Source organism: Aythya ferina (assembly GCF_964211825.1).
Source record: "Aythya ferina genome assembly, chromosome: 4".
Classification (NCBI taxonomy): domain Eukaryota; kingdom Metazoa; phylum Chordata; class Aves; order Anseriformes; family Anatidae; genus Aythya; species Aythya ferina.
In genome coordinates, this window is record NC_140300.1 from 32,236,468 (window position 1) to 32,255,506 (window position 19,039).

Consider the following 19,039-nt stretch of genomic DNA (forward strand, 5'->3'; position numbering starts at 1 on the left):
GGTGATCATAACGTGTAGCGAGGGCCACCTCGCCCAGCCCCCGCTGTCCCCTAAAGCCCCCCACTAGCCCAACGTGGCCATACACAGGACTACAGAGCAGGACGAAAGCCCAGCTGGCTGCATGAGGAAACAAGAAACTTGCTGTGGAACCAGAGGGCGCCTCATGGACGACCGAGCCCGCAGCAGGCCTCAAATCCCTTGCAGGGAGGCTGCCAAAAACATTTCTGGTTCTCAGCCAGAGCCTAGATGTCAAACACAGACCTGGGCCCTAAGGCAACCTGAGCCTTCCTGCTCAGCAGACGTGCAGGGTCAGATGCAAGAGAAGACACGATGGTATTGTGATTAGTGCAGGACTTTTTATTTTTTTAATGCATGTTTTTAAGTTTTGTTTTTTTTTTTTTTTAAGGCCACACTCAATCCTGGCCCAGCTACAGAACGACAATGGCACGGTTTGGCACAGCCAACCCACATCCCCAGACAGCAGCAAGGTGCTGCAATAACATGACAATGGAGCTGAAAAACGCAGAGTAGAAAAACATGTCCCAGACTGGAAAGCTACTGAGCCTTGCACAGAAGCTATGGCCCAAATCAGAGTCATGACTAGGATATTTCAGCAAATCTTGATGTTAAGAAAACTCACTGTTACCTTCCCCTTCCAAAAACCTAACTGTGGCAGTGCATGCTTCTGGATATCCCCACAGCAATTGCAGTGTGTCCCATTAAGGTCTTCTCGAGCACCGAATGGCAATTCTCAGACCTGACACAGATGCCATGAGTGATATAAACAGAGACCAGGATCCAGCCCAAGAAAAGCAATGAGCTAGGGGCCATGAGATTTGAGTTGGAGTCCAAGTTCCTGCCAGCCAAGCGAATCTGGGCAACCCAGGCTGCTGTGCTGGGTCCTTTTCTTCCTCCCCTACTTGTAACACATCTGTTTCAACTTAAGCTCAGCAGGACAATGGCTCTCTGTTGCCGCAATGCCCAACATGTTGTGCTTCCATTAGGAAGCAACAAAAAGCTTACACGCGTAAGGTGACTGTTCGATATCCAGGCAGAGAGTGCAGAGATTCTGGCACAGTGCTTTCTTTCCTGGGTTTTCTGCTGCAGAGGAACAGGATGGAGTCACCCACTCACCACAGTGGAAGCGAAGTACAGAGGAATTTGGACTGTGCAGCCCATCTTGTCAGATCAGGGGACGTACCTCATCTCACTTCAAGCAGCTGTGGAAGGCACAAGCAAGAAACGCCTTGCCGGCTTTTACACAGACCATAAAATCAGAGACAGCTCACTTGTTTGAGAACCGTTCCCAGCAGAAAAAATACATGGGGCAAGCCTTCATCACTTTTTCCCATATTAGGTGTTTTTCAGACGGCATGGAAGCAGGTAGGAAAACGAAGCCCAGCACTGGCCCAACTACACAGCGTAAAGCGAGTCTCACAAAAGCAAGTGAGAAATGGACATCATTTTGCATTCAAGAACCCTGGGCTGAGAAACGGTTTGGCACAAAGGCAGCACCTCCTAGCATGTCTCCTCCTGAGATAAGCACTGACATGAAGAGGGGGGCTCTTATCTCAACAACTCAACTCTATGCAGCTCACAGACGCTGGAGCAGGGCAGGAGGTCCCGCACAGCCACCTCCCAGCTCTCTCTGTAGCCACCTGCTCACACCAGCACCCCAGTTATTAAATGATGCTGGCAGGTGGGACACTGGAAGGGGCTTCCGAAGGAAGGATGCAGACGCACAACATGGACCATGGTTTTGAGGAGATGCAGGAGCTGTTTTTACTGTTGTCCAGTTGCATCCATGAAATACCTTCAAGTTTAGCTGGAGACAGCATCACGGCCGTGCCCAGCTACTACATGCATCCCACAGCGTGTCCTTGTGCTTCTTCACACACTCCCACTGAGCACAGAGGAGACAACAGGCAAACACTTCCTTTGGTGTTCGATTCAGTCCCTGGCCACCTGTTAATCACATAGTACAGACCTCATGGCTTCTTAGCCTCATTTCACCTGTGATTTCTGTAGTCCAGTGCTGTGGAACAGTACCATAGTTGCACACAGTGCCCACAGGACTGGCAGGCCTCTTGTCTAACCACCCTTCACTGTTGCTGGTTAAATCATGTTTCTAGAAGTATTTTAAATGCCCTTACCCACCACTGTAGCTTCAACAAAGCTGAAAGAGAAAATGCTCCTCACCAGCTGAAGACCTCTCTGTACTAGGAAGCATTTCTCTGAATTAGGGTTAATATGCCATCACCACCATTAAGAAATATAGGGCTTGTAAAGAGAATAACTGTGAGAGAAAAAAATGGTAACTTTGGCTTCATGTGTTTAAGTAGTAAAGCAAGGTCTACTACAAGGAAATAACAAAGTGTCAGCAAGTGGAAAACTTGTTAGCAGAAAGAAAAGAACAAGTGTTTTGTCCTCAAAGGTGAGCAAGGCACCATTAGCATTCATGTTACCAGGAGCAGCTAACAGAAAAACTGTAACGGAGCATCCAGCAAGCCTCTGTCTCTGCTTTTTAGCATTCAGTTACAAATTCTAGTTCCCAGTCTCATTTCACAAGGGCTTTGCAGGTGTCCCTCAAGGAGCCAGGGTGAGAAGTCAAGAACTTCCTGAAGTTGCTTTCATTAATGTTGTTTTCAAATAATTTTTCTATCCTTCACAGACTGAATGCAAATATTTTTTGTTCTTTATGGTGGCTCCTCCGTTTTACACAAACATCTTTCCTAAGCACTTTTTGCGTGTGAGATGAAATATGGCACATTTGGGGATGAGTAAGGGCTGAATGAGGTGAAGCCACTCAGGTGACTGACAGCACAGGGATGACCTGGACACCGAACTAAACCATTTCATTTGAATTGCTTTTAAATAAAGTATAATCTGAAAAACTCTAATTGGTTTGCTAACATGTGCAGGACAGCCGTAATTCATTTTGTTTTCAGAACTTTTAGGAAGGATTTGCCTTGGGTGCTTTTAGTTCACAGCTTTTCCATCTAGTAAATGGATTTGATTTCACTGACCAGAGTGGGATGGAAAGACTCCGTTAGTTTGAAGAGGCATGGATTGGAGGTGTCTGTCGAGCCCAGAAAAATGGTACTACTCCAGTACTAGATAAGAAATTCTGGGAGATTTTCAGAAATATTGCAAAGCCCGATTTGTTTTCATTTCTATTTTTAGTACGTATATAAACAAACCCTAACACAAAAGAGGGGAGCTTTTCATGATGTGATAAAACATTCAGACTACTCCCTTGGTCTACAATGCCACCAGCATCATTTTACCGTCCTGTTTCCTTGCCTCTCCCTGCAGTCCTCTCTGGTGTTTTCACCCTGCACCCTCACTCACCCCTGAAATGACAAGTTGGAAAATGGCATTTCTCCATGTGGTGACGAGCGACCAGGGCAGCCCTGAACACTGATCTATGTGCTCGCAGCAGTGGTTTTAGTCGGACACAGGAGGCCAAATGGCAAGGTGATGTTATCCTTCATGCACAGGATGAAAAAGTGCAGCCATCTGAAACTCAGCAAACAGAGCAACGACAGGGACAGCAGTGCTTCAAAGGTCTAAGCACCACTCCTTGAGCAAGCCATTCACGTGCAGGCTGACAAGGAAAAATCGCGACATTCAGCTGCTGCTTCTTTGCAGGCAATTCGTGCTTCAGTTCAGCCAAAGCTCCTTGTATCATCACTTTCTGGAAGCACTTTATGATCTCTGCCTCCAGAAAGCAATTCCATCACTGAGCAGGAAGGGCATGCACTGAAGATGAACCTAAGCCACAGCGTGTGATGATCAGGTGTCCTGCAGCAAACAGCAATTGTTACCCAAAACACAGTTGGTTTCTACTCGAGCTATCCCCACAGGTGGACAAACCCAATTCCAAGACCAAAACTAGTCCCAGCTCCTAACAAGCCTCAACCACAATGACCATTTCATACCCTCTGGCACATTTCTGACAACTAGCTGATCATTTCTGAACACATAAAAACATCTTTTTTTCCCCAGAATCGCAAGCAAGGCCAGCCATTTACTTCACCATGGCTGGTCACAGCCTGTTAGCATCCAGCTGCCAAGCATGAACATGTTCCACAGTTACCTACCTTGTGCAAACGATGCCTTTTCCATTTCTGTAACAAAGCACTGAAGGCCTCATTAACTGAGAACACATACTGGTGACAGGTACAGCCCAGGGTACTGAAAAACCTCACAGCGGTGTTTCCCCTTCTGCCACAAACCTCAACAGGCTGTGCAACACCACACGGCAGTACGTTTCCCAGACCCAGAAGCCACACAAATTCTCAGTGTTAAAGGGCATCTACGTGCAGCCACATACTGAAGCGGAGCAGACAGCTGGCTTCTAAAAAAAAGCGTTGTCAAGTTTTTCTAAGAAAACACTGAGTGACAGCCTCGGTCAGACATGATAAAGATCTCTCGCTGCAGACCATTCAGAGCTTCCACTCAGCACTTTTCTGAGCATCACATTTGGCTTTTTCATTGGTGAAGAAAGTCCTGCCACCCCTCTGAGGTTGTCCTGGCAAACACTTGGAAGGAAAACTTCGATGCAGAAAAAACTGAGATGCTCTCACAAAATGGCTACTTCCAAAAATGGCTACTTACAAGCCCCACTTTTTTTTTTTTTAAACTATGTGTAATTTGTATGAAACTTGGCCTTGTGAGATACCAGCAGTGTCATCAACAACAGGAAGTCACAGAACATGCCATGTCTAAAGCCAAAATAAAAACAAATTTCATCTTATCAGAAATTGGAACATTTTCTTATTATTTTTCTACAAACTACAATATTTTGCTGTTAATATGCAGAGCGCAAGGTCTCCTTAGAGGGAAAAAAATACAGCATTGCTGTTGAGACCTGCTCAGTGTGATTAATACCTTTACTAAACTAATAAAATTACCAGCTGCAATATTGACGTAGAAACACTTTACTTTTTTTTACCCTTCCTATAGACAGGCCCAGCTGCTACTATGAAGTGCACAGAAGTAAAAAGCCCAGAGAAGAGTCTTTCGTGCAAGGTGGTACAAAGGGAAGCTACTCCGCACCACAGCCGCTGATAACACAAACATCAGACCTGATATCAATTATTCCATCTCTTCAGTTCTTGCTTCCAAATTCTGTGTTCTTCAAACTCATCACTCTGATAGATTTAACCCTTGGCATTTCCATAAAATAGAAATCCCTCATCCATCGGCTCTTGTGAGACGAACAACATCTGACAGGAGGAGAATAAAATTATTATTCGGGACCCTAAGTCACATCCATGCTCAGATACTACAAGAAAAGCCAAGTTATTTAAAAGAACTTTCTTTATCTAAAATGATCTCTTCTTCCAACTCTAGTCACCTGACGATACGATCTAATGCACTCCTCAAAATAATCCAAGTCCTTTACTACCCCTACTACATCTCCAAAACATTTTTACTTGGCAGATTGACTTTGTGTGAACAGAACGAGACCTGCATGCACAAAGATCCAGCACTCCTTGCTAAGATGCATTTTCATGGTTTTCCCCTACACTTCCTCGGCCTACTTGAAATTGAAATTTTTGCTCAAAGGCTCACAGACAGTTCTTGACAGCTGATGAGATTTGAATGATCTACATTGGAAAAGATGGACAACGAGAATAGCAATTATACTCTGTACATAAGAACTTCAATATACTCTGGGGAGCAAACACCAGTTAATGAACAAGGACAGAAGTGACCGTAACTAATGCAATATTAAATAGAGTACAATCCCTAGAATGGTCACTGTCAAAGACCCAATGCAACAAGTTCCCAGAAGAAATGGATCTGTCTAGATCCTAGATTTACCCAGGATCTACTTAGATCTTGGGTAAATTGCAGGTATAGATTCTGGTAACAAATTACCAAATTCTGAATTGTCACAAAACCTGAACAGACTTAGAGATTTGTTTAAAACATCGTGACTTATCTTTTGGGATAGAGTTACACTACAAAGAGATCAGAAATGGCAAAATATCCTTCCAAACCTACTGTACCTGGAACATTAATGCTCCGTATTTCCTAAATCCTGCAGCCTGTTGCTCACAACAAGGGCCTCGAGGTAAGAAGCAAGTAGAAAAGCCTCAGCAGTTACTTGGCTGGCCAACTCGAAGAGCTACCTGAGGCCCAGCTGATGAGGGGCTGGGGGAATGTGCTTGGTTGTGTGCTGTCTCTTGGCTCTCCAACGCCAGCATATCCTCGCCAAGCCAAGGTAAGGCTCCAAGCAGTCCTGTAGTATCTGGAACTGCCTTTGCAGCCAGCAGAGAGCTAGTTCTCCAAAGAAGGGATCTACACTGATCCTACTGTTACCTTTTCCTCCGCAGCAATATGCCCCGTCTTGTCAGTTTGCTGTCAACAGCTCTTCAGCAGCAGTTCAGGAGCATTAGAAGCACTTCTTTCAGCTGAGCCACAAGGGCTGGGCTGCTCAAGTCCACAAAGAAGATTTCATGATTAAAAGAAACTCGAGTACGTCATTATAGCTTGTAGTCAGAGTACATTATCATTTTAATTATTTGTTATTTCGTCATCTGTGCCTTTTTACAAAGCCAGCTAGATATAACACATTTAAGTAAGGCTCATCTTCATCCTTCATCTCCTGCCTACCTGGAAATCATTCTGATGAAACCTTTGTTGGCATAAAGTACAAACATCTTCACATGACAGAGGCAGAGATGAAGTAAGGAATGCTCCTCTGGGTACCACTACAATTACCTCACTTTGTGGGGAAAAAACTCTGTCTGGGAAAACAGTCTTCATACTGCACAGGGACTGCCTGCCTGCTCAAAGAGTAGCCTTCGGTGAACAGCGAAGAAGCAGAAGCAGGTGCTTTAACTGCCAAAAGGAGGTAGGCTACTTTTACATGGTCCTAACTCTGCCTGAGGAAGTGCAAGACCATCAAGGCAATTTGGTGCAAGACATGGCTCACTTACGGGAACATAAGGGCTCAGCATTCCTCCCAAATGTTACAGCCACCTCAACAAAAGAGGCCATGGATTTTTTTTTTGCTGAAAAGGCAGAGAAAAGTAAACTTCTAAACCTAGCACAAGTGCAACCCTAATCCTTAAGTCAAAACTACTCCAGCGTCCTGCTTTCTGGAAATTTGGAAAGAGGAAAAGGGTGCCTCACTGTGACGAGGCAACGCTGTTTGAAGAAAACGTGACTTGATGGCAGTCCTCTGGAGCCTGGGGCTGCTGTGCAGCTGGGAGCCTGCTGGTCCTTCCCAGCCAAGCACTGAGCACGCCTGTGATGAGGAGGCACATTAGGGACAGCTTTCCGCTGACAGGCCACCAGTCTGACAGGTCACCAAGTTCACCAGTCTGGTGGCATCAACAGCAACTTAACAGTTGTCCTTCACGTAGCAGCTAGAAACGAACACTAGCACTCTCGTGGGGTTTACCTGGAACATACTGTCACCGAAGCAGAGGTAGCAGAGGTGGCCTCACCTCCCAGCAGGTGACACCCAAAGCTGGGTGGCTGTGGTCTCCTTGACATGGAACAGCTGCACCAACACACTGCTTGCTTCACTCGCTCCTTCAGCTGCGCCCCACACAGACACACACGGCAGGGTCCCAGTCCTGGGCCACTTGCTGGGCAGCTCTCCAGCTCCTTTTGCAGCTACTCCTGGTGATAAACGACTTCTCAGGTTAGAAAGAACACACAGACAAATATCCGCAAGGTAAAGTCTCCCTCCATGGCTGCCACCACCAACCAAGGGCACCCCCAGAGCTCTGCTCGAAGGAGCCTTCAGATGCCTGGCACCGCGGCTGAGCTGCTGGCATGCACATCAGTGGGATCACAGCCACGCAGCCACTACCTCAGCAGTCTGCAGTGCAAGCGAGCTGCTAAAACACTAATACCAGAGTCACAGATACCTTGAATCGTTTTTCAATTGCCTTCTCCAAACAGATCAAATTCAACCTCGCCTTTAAGAAAAAGGCGAACCAAGGCTTTTCAAACGAACCCATAGTTCAGCATCACTTCTGAAAGCCTCGCTAGCCTGTGGCACCAGCAGGGCTTTTTTCAAATCCCTCTTTCTCATCCTTCCCAAGATTAGTGGTCTGAACTTCTCCACCTTCTGTGAGCACGTGCAGAAACAGCAGCTGCTACTTTAGGGTTAGCATGGCCTCCAGTTACAGCATCCCACAGCACCAAGGCAGGAGTACACAATTACAAACAAGGTCTGTAATACACTGGTTCTTTGGAAAAGGAGTATTTCAAGCACAGGCTCCTCCGATTTTCACTGATGCTTAGTACCTGTGGCTTTAATGGACTCTATAAGACCAGAGGGGTGTCCAGTATTGGGGCATCCAGTATTCATAGAACAGTCATGAAGCCGTGTTTAAGAAACCTCCTCTCTCCAGAGCGCACTTCTGGAAGAGCAGCTGCTGCCTGGGGAAGAAGAGGGACTGTGGCAGGTGCTCCATCCAGCAGGGCCGAGGAGCAGACTGCAAGAACCGCCAGTGCAATTCCCCGCGCTGCTGCACAAACGAGGGAATCCGAGGAGCCCTCAGCTTCGGCACAAGGAACAGCAAGGCCCTGAGGTCACCTTCGTCCCTGCAGTCCAACCATTTCACTCACCTACTGTCCTCAGTCCCTGGGGATCCTACTGTGCAGAGCCCGCAGCAGCAAGGTCCTTCTCACATCCCGCCACGCTGAGATGGGTTTTGGCCCTTCCCCTTTTATTGGTGTCCTCTGTTCACACTGACTTGCCCGTGCTGCCCGAGCACCACCTGCACAGCACCTTGCCCTGTCATCTCTCTGCCTAAGGTGGCTGCAAGCATGCAATAAATGAGCAGAACTAAATCCCTTGGGTCCCTTACTGGGGTGTCTAGCAGGCATGAGACTGCAGCACTGATCACACAACCTCCTGGGCAATACTAACTCAGCTATGCTAACCAGAAGACGGCTGGATTAGGGTAGTATTTCATCTCTGAAAGGAGTTGCTCATTATTTTCCACAATGATCTCATCTCAGAATCCATCATTTGCTTGTTCAGTTGTTTTTCTTTTCACTGCAGTATCCATGGCTCAGATTGTGAGCTGCGATAGAAAGGCTGATGTGACTTAGCCAAACTGACAGGGGGGGGGTCTGAAGAAGATGCACAAGTCAGCTGCAGTTCAGTGACAGCTGCTCAAGTTTATCAGAGAGGGAGAAAAGCCGAAAATGCTCCCCTTAACTGCAGGGCAGACTCCCCCAGTGGGCATCCAAACCGTGCCCTGATGTGATACTCATTCAAATCCCAAGTTACACTCGGATCACAAAGCCTACCCAGTTCCCAAAAACCAGCTTACAACAGGTTACCAAGAGTTCTCCACTCAAAAATCTTTTATTTCTAATAGCTACGCAGATTTTGCAAACTTACCTCCCAGTTACTGAACAATGCTGAGTTTTAAGTAGTAAATTTATACTCATCACTTCTTCCTGTGCCATTGTACATAAAGGAGCACACTTGGTTTCCATAAGTTATATGCAGAAAGTGACACAAAACGTGGTGACGAACACTCAAAGCTGACATCAAACAAATAAATGATCTTGTTTCAAGCCCAACCTGTTCCCTGGGCACGTGTTTTAATGCAGCACAGGAGTTACCAAACACCCATTTGTGATAATGAGAGGTGTCATTCCTGGGGATGCCTTACAGACAAAGCAGGTCACCCGCTACTACCATGCCGAACTGGCAGCACAGTTCATTATTAGAAGACACCTTCAGAAAACATATTTCTCATATCTGGTTTTCAGATCTACCCACAGGTAACCACTTGAGGAAATGAATGAAGATGCGGTGTGGTCTACTGGCTTTGAAGTAAGTGCCTGCTGTAGAAACGAGCTAAAACATTTTTATCTCAATAGAGGTAAAATATTTTAATTTGTTTTTCTAATCATTTGAGTAACTTCATCTTCATGAGAAGAAATGCAACATTTTCTCCCCTTAACTGTACAATATAGTATTGTACACATAGAATTGATGAAAATTTAGCTAACTTGACCAAATCAGCTCAGAGGCTTAAGTCCCTTTAAATAGTGAACAAGTGGCATTTAGCATCCTACCTACTGAATTTTCATTTTAAAATTGAACATGGTTTTGAAGTAAACAAACTGCACTGTCCAGCACAAGCACAGTACCCCCAGGTTTGTTTTTCAACACAGGCAACGAGGCAGCTGTCCTTTAATAAAGGAAATATTTAACCCTATTTCCATTACACGGACAGAAGTTTGCATGGCAGGGAATCCAGTATCCAAAATACCTCGACATCGAATTCCATTAGTGACTAATGCTGCTAACATAAGCTGCATCAACTCCAGCATCATGCAAGATGACCTACAGTGTAAGAGACAAACAATGCTTTATACAATTACACTGGTGCAGCTGCAGATGTTCCAGCTCCTGATCAACATCTTGCAAAGATCGTGTCAGCCACTTCAGACATCTCTGTGTTACATGTACAGTTGGGCTTGTCTTGCAGCAACTTGCCCAGTTTAAAAAAACCTGTCTACTCTCGTTTTTGTCGTAGCAAACATAAGTCAAGGAACATGGCAAATATGATTCTACGTGTAGGGGAGCTAAAGTGACTCAGTAAAACGCTACCAACTGCGTGCTGTCAATGCAAAAGACAATTGCCCTCTCATTCAGAGCACTGAGGTATGTTACTAAGAAATAGAGCAGAGCAACAGGAGTTGGGAAACACATCTGGCATTTTCTCCTTCTGCCAATTAGAGCCCTCTCGATTTCTGGAAGTGCAGCAATATTTCTCAGTCTCAAACTGAGAGAGGTCTCACAGATTCTTTCAACTTATTTCAGGGCTAAGGCAACACTAGAAAACGACTCAAAACATTTCTCAGTAATAAAAACAACAGTCTAGAGTGGTACTTCTCATTTAATGTGTGATTCTTAATGGATTTGAGTCGTGGTTTGTCAAATATTAATTGCTGACTTTTTACCCTTTGAAAAATACTTTTGTCTGAATCATAACATGAGAAATACAAGATGGAAAACAGATGACAGAACTAGTAAAGAATTTGTCCTTTCAGTTGTACAAAGAACTGAAGTTTCCCACAAGCAAACCGATATTCTAACCATGTGCTTCTGAAAGAGAATCTTGTAAAGCTTTGTAGCCGCTGGTACTAAAACCCAGTGCCTTCCAAGTCACGGTAACTTTTTCTTCCTTATCCGGAAGCCTTCCTTATGCTTTAATGATTAAACCTGCTGTTCTTGTTCTAAGTCAGAGAAGGACTTGGTTACTGAAGCTACAGGGAAGGTTACTGCTTTTAAGGTTACTTGCTTTTCAATTTTAATTTTCAATTTTTCAATTTCAATTCTAACAGATTCGACGTATTTAATTCTAACATTTTGGAACCATGTTTGCCAAGCCCCTGTGGTGTAACCCTGGCCCAGAGCATCACACTGCCTCAGCACAAACCTCTGCCTCCCACAAGCTCTCTGAACACAGCAGACAGCTTCTAGGTTTCCCCTGCTACCTGTGCCAGCGTGGTGGCTCCCAGCACCTTCCTTGTTCCCAGCCCCAGCTGCCGCCTGCTTCTGAGGCCATCCTACCACAGCTGGGAGCGGGAGGGAAGGTGGAAGGCAGCATCCATCCCCAACGTGGGGCAGCGCGTCCCCGAGCAGATGCAAGCTCTTAAAATAAAGCAAAGCAAGAACAGCTGCAAATACCGTAACGACAAAGCAAACAAGAGTCCAGATGAATTGTACCGACTTGACGGCAGTCTGACAGAAAGCGTTTTGATCTTCGGTTTTAAATCACTGTGATTAAATTAATCTTAAATCAACTTACACTGCATTCATTTAAAACAATTTTCAACTGGTGCCACTAAACTGATACAAATGCAGTTTGTTTTCTTACCCAACAGCGTGTGCTTTGTTTCTCAGCTATGTTTCACAACACTTAACTACTGCAACACTGAGCCTTCCCTCTCAGCCCCAGCTTTGTACTCCTATCCCTGTAGAAAGCAAACAACCTGTGGGACAAATGGGCGATGAGACGCACAGAAGACAGAGCCCCCAAAATCTGGCCAGCTTGCTGAAAGGCTCTGCAGCCCCGTGGAAGAGCACCCTGTAAGCCTAGGAAGCTAAAGAGGCCTTCAGGGGGCCCAAATTTTGCATCCGTGTCAGATCCAGTGATCAGTGCTTCAAACCCACGCAGTGTCTGCACGAACCTGAGGCACAAACTAATCCAGGCAGCTCAGCGAACGTGAATCACGCAGGGTGCATGCGAGCCCTGCCCGCAGGTCTCTAAACAGGGAGGGACAAGCCCGCTGCACGCAGCAGGAACTCCAGGTGTTCGCAGCAGGCGCACCAAGAACCATCTTGGGACTCACCTCCCTCGCTAAAAAACGTGCTAAGTTACCTGCATTTGGGCATATCCCGAAACCATGAAACGATCATCGCGTCAATCACCCAGGGTGTGCAAACAGCAATGCCTTGCTGTGCCTGAAGAGACAGCTGCCAGCTGCTCACAGCCTTCTGTGGGAGCGCGGGGAATGCTGAAAGGAAAATTACAGGGACGAACAAGTCCTCTAAGGCTGCTGCGGGGGCAGCCCTGCGCTAATATCCCGGTAACCTGGCTCATGCTGCCCATTTCAAGCGAGGGTGGGCTGTGGAAACACAAGGTGAAGGGAAAAGTTCGCCAGGAGGGATTAAAACCCCTGACACTCGCAGTGTTGCTGAAGCAAGGTGGGTTTTTCTCCCCAGTGACGCTTCAGCATGCTAAGTGCAGGCAGACAACTGAAGCAGAACTTGCAAAGACTGGGCTGTACTCAGGAGGAAACGTTACGTGACTTATTTTCAAGATGCTTTGAGACAGCACTCAAGCTGTTTACTGAGCAGCCTGCTCAGCCATTTCATCAGAGCGGGCCACCCACATCTGGCCCAGCACAAGTGCATATGTGCAAGAAGAATCCCCGACAAGCAGGGTAACCTTTGTAAACCAACTGACCTTCAGCAAGCAAACGCTCCCCTTTTGCACCGTGTTTATAAGGAGAAAAATCTCATCAGATACACAGAGTTTTACAGGATTTTAAATCACAGAAGATACATTGCTAACAGCTTCCAGACCAATAAGTGTGGAGTAAGTTTAAAGAAGTGAAAATTTCTTCTTCTGAAGCATGTCAATATTCGAGCATTTATTTTAGTTCCAGTTTACAGAAAAATATCAGTACCAGACTGTTTACATACCACACGTACACCTAATTGGTTTCAGCCTGGCAAGGGAGCCCAAGCCCCCCGAGGAGCACTGGCAAGCCAGAGAATCCAGGCTGATCATTACAGGGGCTGCCGGGCACTGCCGGCAAACAATGGCCACATGTATGTGACCTGAAAAATGTGTTTTGCTCCCATTTCCCTTTTCGCAGAGGCAGAATGAAAACCAACAGCAACTACATTTCACCTTTTTTTTTTTTTTTTTTTTCCCCAAACCTACAATTTATTCATGGAAAAATACTTGCAAGCGATCTCTCAGGTTTCGGAGCAGGGAGAACAGAGAGGCAAACAGCCTACAGGCACAAGAAATGCAACAAGGCTACATCCAGCGCCGGAGAATAATCAGCAGGGTTAAGTCAGTTCAGAAAACACAGCCTGGACTAAGCAACGGGACTGGTGCCTTCACCTATGGCTGCTGTGGGGTCTGATTCCAGGTGTCTCCGAGTCCAGCAGGTTTCATCAGCAGCTTGTTCTTACCTTGCCGTGTTGGCACACTGTGCTTCCATGTGGCACTGAAAGGAGCATGCTCTTCTGGAGACAGGGAGCATGCAGGATGAGCAGGGCTCAACTCCAGAGGGGCACCAGGGGCCTGGAGGGCAGTGGGAACAAGAGCAAGGGTAACGGAGCAGATCACGGGGGAACTGAGCTCGGCTGGGGCTGTTGGGGTATTTATGGAACATGCATAGAGGGAAATCACTCTTCGTCTCCGTGAAAGGCACAAAAGCAACAGCTCGAGACTGTCTCCAGAGTAATTACCAGCCAAGACATTCCCTCCCCTGAAGCAAGGGTTCAGACTGCTGCCATCAGGAGACAGGAAGCTTGCCTACAGATTAAAAAGCACATTACAATTAAGATCACATGCAATATTAGGCTAGAGGATGAACGGCATAAACAGTACTCCTTGTACAGTGAATTAAACTGCAGTTCATTGCCAGCTGCAGACCTCAATGCCATTTCTGTAACAGAGACGGCTTTTCTCACATGAAAGCAACTCAGCTTCGTGTCTGCAAGTTGCCCAAATTTAACCACCACAAGCCTTGGAGAGAGCAAAGTGCTGACCTCCAGCAGCAGCTCTGCTCAGCACAGCACGCAGCCTGAGGGCACCACCAGGTTGCCATCCCTTTTCTCCTCTCCTGGTGATACCCACAGCAACGGGAGATGTTGCTCCTTCGCATATACTTGGACTACTCTGTGGCTAGAGGAGGTTAGGACCTGGTTATGTTGCATCCTAAGTCACTGTAAGAAACACAGAACAAACTAACCCCAGTTTTTGAAGTCTGTTTCGCATAAGTGGTCAATTTCAGGCTTCAAAGTTGTCACAGGTGTAAGGTTGTAAGAAGCCAAGAAAAACACCACCTGCCACTCCTTTTTGCATTTCACTTGACCTGCTTATCTACCGCCATAACCTCACGGTGCAGCTTGGGAACAAGTGACTGTAAAACCTCACATGAATTGCAAAGGGACAAGCTAGGTGTAACAGCATGTTAGGCAGCAGTGGGACCTCCAATAATATTGGGGGATGCTGAGTCTCAGCTCTTTTACCAAACAGCAAAGCAGCCCAGACCCAACCTGGGGGAAGGAAGATATTCCTGTCTACGATATATTAGCTGCCCGTGCCCAGTTGTGCAGTAAAACTTCCTGAGGAGGAACGGCAGCCCATAACCTCCAGCTATCTGTCTGGGCAGCGCAGGGATGAGAGATGAAAGGCTGCCTCCACACAGAGCACGGGTCACCAAGGGGGCAGTTATTGTCTGGCTGTCCTGCCCTGTCAGCTCTGGACAAGCCGATGGCATCACCGCTCGGTGCTGCACGCTGCTGCTGCTCCTTTTCACACACCCTGCACTCTGGAAGTCACTCAGATGCTGACCAAGGCATTTAGGAGCCGGGTCAGCCACAGGTTACAAGAGGGAAAACGCACGCTGAGTGAAATTATGGTTTTGATGCACCCCTGATGCAGCATGCGTTCAGAAGCCACCAGAGTGTTAAACCTGCGCCAGACCTCGCTGGCTGCTGCCCGTGCTGCTGGACCAAACAGGGAGGAGCTGGTAACAACCTGCACCCCAGAATGTCAAATAGGCCGGCCCTACAGCAGATGCTTGAGATGGCACTGGAGCTGGCTGTACGAGCAAGCTGGCATTTGTTCACAGCCCTCTTCTCCGCTGGCCCCCTGTAGGCCCGAGGTCAAAAACAAAGGGAAAAACCTGCACTCTGCATCCCAGACCAATTTTACTCAGCAACGGGATTACCTGGCAGGCTGAAAACACAAGCAAGAAAGTGCCACGTTCAGATACAGCCCTAATACTCCACAGAATATCATTTAAAAACTGCTCACACAAGCAGCATTAGCAGATAACGTAGCTCATAGGAACTTTTTCCATCCCCCAAAGTCAATACCCAACTTACCAAGTTCCTAAACAGCTGCCGTTCAAGCTGTACCTGGCACACCCACAACACCCCAAACCAGGAAGCACATCCCAGTTGCTGAAGCAAGTCATAAGGCTTCCCTATAAATACTGGTGACAAGTCCCTTGGCTTTAGGCTTACCCCAGGAACCTCTTTGGCAGTACAGTGTTATTTATCAGCGTCGCAGAGCGTTGGGTAAATAGTTTGCATTTCCGTAGGCCTTCTGTGCAGTGACGGATACACAAACTTCTCTTTCAGTAACACGAAGGGATTGGGAATTGAGATCGTCCCAAACTCTCAGAACAGTTTCCAGAGCAGATCCTGTTTGCATAAATGTTTGCAATGAAGATGACAGTCAGAGGAAAACGTATACGTGTCTTCTTTACACTTACCTAGGAATTTTCAAAAAATTCCTAGAACTGTATGAAAATTGTGACGTAGCAAACATGAGTGTGCATGCCAACAGACCTTGACGCTGACTCTTCAAATAAAACATACAACAGGTACAGAGAATTCAGCTGCTACTTAACAAACAGTGATGATTTGTCTGGCCTCAGCGTGGAAGGCAGGCAGCAGTGAATCCTCCTCGAGCACCAGGGAGAAGTGTTGGTGTTGCTCTAGTGCTGGCTACACCCACTTCAGAGCGAGTCTTCCAAAATCACTGCCTGGGGAGAGCCCACGACAAAGTCTGTCAGCAGCTTTGGGGGAAGAAGTAATCCTTGGTCTTGCCTGTGTTCTGGGAGACCAGACGCAGGTGGGACCTGACTGGGAGCAGCACACTGCACTGCAGGCCCCCACCCTTACAGATGCTGTTCAAGCCTCCTGCATCAACTCCTCAGAAATGTAGCTGAGGGATCAGCTTCTCAGAAGCTCCTCTAGCACCAGATTCCCCTGGCATCCCATGGGACACCCAGCTGTGGTACGGCTCAGAGGCTGCATCTCACCTGGCGAGCACCAGGCAGCTCAGTGTGCGCACCTACGCACTCGGTGGATTTTAACAGGTCACTGCAGTCACACACACATCAAGGTGGAAGAATTGAGCCAGAGAGCACACACAAATCCACCGAACGAGCCATTAACTGTGTGCAGAGCTGTTGATTTGGCTTGGCATCCAACCAACTGAACCTTAGTGCACGAAGCTTAAAATGCCTCCAAGGGGTTAACTACAGAAGGTGTTCGAAAACCAAATGGCTGTTTTATGTCATTGCTTTCCCAGGGCTGGAAGCTTCAGGCTGCAAAGGTACAACCACCACAGAAGCTGAACAGCTAGGTCTTTTTGCCTCAGCAGCAACCCCTGTTGCATCCAGCACCATGAGATCACGCAGGACATGGGTTGTCTGCAGCACCCAGGTCAGCCACCGAGCAGCTCTGACCAAAAACAAGAGAGCAAGCAGGCACGTAAGCACCACGTGGTCTCTTACCACGTGTATTTTTCCCCATCTCCAGAGTGTAGATCACTGGTGAAGTGCTGTGGAGGACTCACGTATCATGTCAGTGCCCTGTGACAGACCCAGAGGAACACCACAACATTGAAGTACTGAAACATTCAACAGTGGAAAGGTACAATAATGAAGAAAAGGAGTGCAAAGGGAACATTTATTTGCTTCTTATCCATACACACTCAGAAAAAGCATGAACACTGACACAAACATAACATTTCCTTTCTCGGAGGTAACAACTTACCATAAAACGAGTTTCCCCAGCAGGAAGGCCTCTGGAGAACAGGTAGCAGAACGAACAGCTCAGCTGTGTTGAGAGCAATCAGAAACAAAAGCTCTTAATACAAAGGAAAGAAAAAAAGGAATTTGATCTTAAATGATGGACCTTCTCTTTGCAGTAGAAGAGAAACACTGCAATTTTCCTTCCACTTGATTTCTCAGACCTTTTACTCCCTTCTGTGGTAATTTATCAGTAGCTTGCACCTTGGTTATCATTTGCAGTCTCAAACCATGAACACAGCAGTCTAAGGGCAACCAGACAAAGAATACCAAATCGGTCAGTTGGATTATTTTAAAGATGTCACCAGTGCTGTAACAAAAACGTGCCCCTAGCCCTTATTTAGGATCAAAGGGAGGAGATAATTGTTATCTCGATAGCAATGCCAGTGGGAAAAGCCGACACGTACTCACATTGATCTTTCCTCCAACACTTCTTCTAAAGTCTTCTTCTTCTCAGCCTTCTTCTAATGTTATAGCAGTCCTCCCATCCCCTTGAAATCCATCACGCAGTGCCCCGGAGCACCTGCACGTGTTCTGTTTATAAATATAGGCAGGGTGAGCTAACCCCAAGCAGTTCCACAGCAGCGGCTCAGGAAGGATTACTTGGCAGACGAAGCCCTGTACAGGCATTAGGGGCACCGCTCGGATCCCACCCGGTCACTAAGAACCAGACAGAGCCCTTCCACCTCCCAGCCTGCAGGAAAGCAGCCCTTGCTCCTCATTGGGAGGGAGTAGATCCCAGCAACACCACATCTAAAAGGCTTGACAACTTCTCTTCCCCTCTAAGTGTCATTTCGTGGTTTTTCTAATGAGATGATTTGCTGGCACACACTACGCACACTATCATATGGATTAGGACTAATAAAGCAGCATATATCCATTTTCTCGGTGCTTTATTTTTTGGTCTGTTTTTAAATGAATCCCCCCCAAACACACCTTATCTTTCGTGTTTGCATCAGAAGCAGAATGCAGTAGAAAAATCCCTGGAAGCACGAGCCATCTACAACAACATCTGACACAACAAGGGAGCTGTAACAAGCCAAAGACCAGTAAATCTTAGTATCATAAAGACACCCAAGCTGGTTGCTCACAATCGCAGTTCTCTCTCACCTTGCCCATACCCAACGCATCCTGTTCCACCACCCAAGTGCCATCAAGCAAGCTTTATAAACAATCGTGTTAGCTTGGTTATGTATACGCCCCTCTGACTGCTTTTGGCCAGGCTTGTGACATAGAATCATAGAATATCCTGAGTTGGAAGGGACCCTTAAGGATCATCAAGTCCAACTCTTGACACCGCACAGGTCTACCCAAAAGTTCAGACCATGTGCCTAAGTTCACAGTCCAATCTCTTCTTAAATTCAGACAGGCTCGGTGCAGTGACCACTTCCCTGGGGAGCCTGTTCCAGTGTGCAACCACCCTCTCTGTGAAGAACCCCCTCCTGACGTCCAGCCTAAATTTCCCCTGCCTCAGCTTAACCCCGTTCCCGCGGGTCCTGTCACTGGTGTTAATGGAGAAAAGGTCTCCTACCTCTCGACACCCCCTTACGAGGAAGTTGTAGACTGTGATGAGGTCTCCCCTCAGCCTCCTCTTCTCCAGGCTGAACAGGCCCAGTGACCTCAGCCGTTCCTCGTACGTCTTCCCCTCCAGGCCTTTCACCATCTTCGTAGCCCTCCTCTG

The 19,039-nt window shown here is 46.9% G+C and overlaps 1 long non-coding RNA gene across 1 annotated transcript; it reads right to left on the minus strand.

Annotated features, from left to right (window-relative positions):
* Positions 1-13,142: 13,142 nt before the first annotated feature.
* LOC311436487 lies at positions 13,143-18,564 on the minus strand. Its single transcript, XR_014692894.1, has 4 exons — positions 17,770-18,564; positions 17,324-17,416; positions 15,782-17,139; positions 13,143-14,060 (listed from the first exon to the last, which is right to left on the minus strand). It is a non-coding gene; the product is annotated as an uncharacterized lncRNA (long non-coding RNA).
* Between the last annotated feature and the right edge of the window lie 475 nt (positions 18,565-19,039).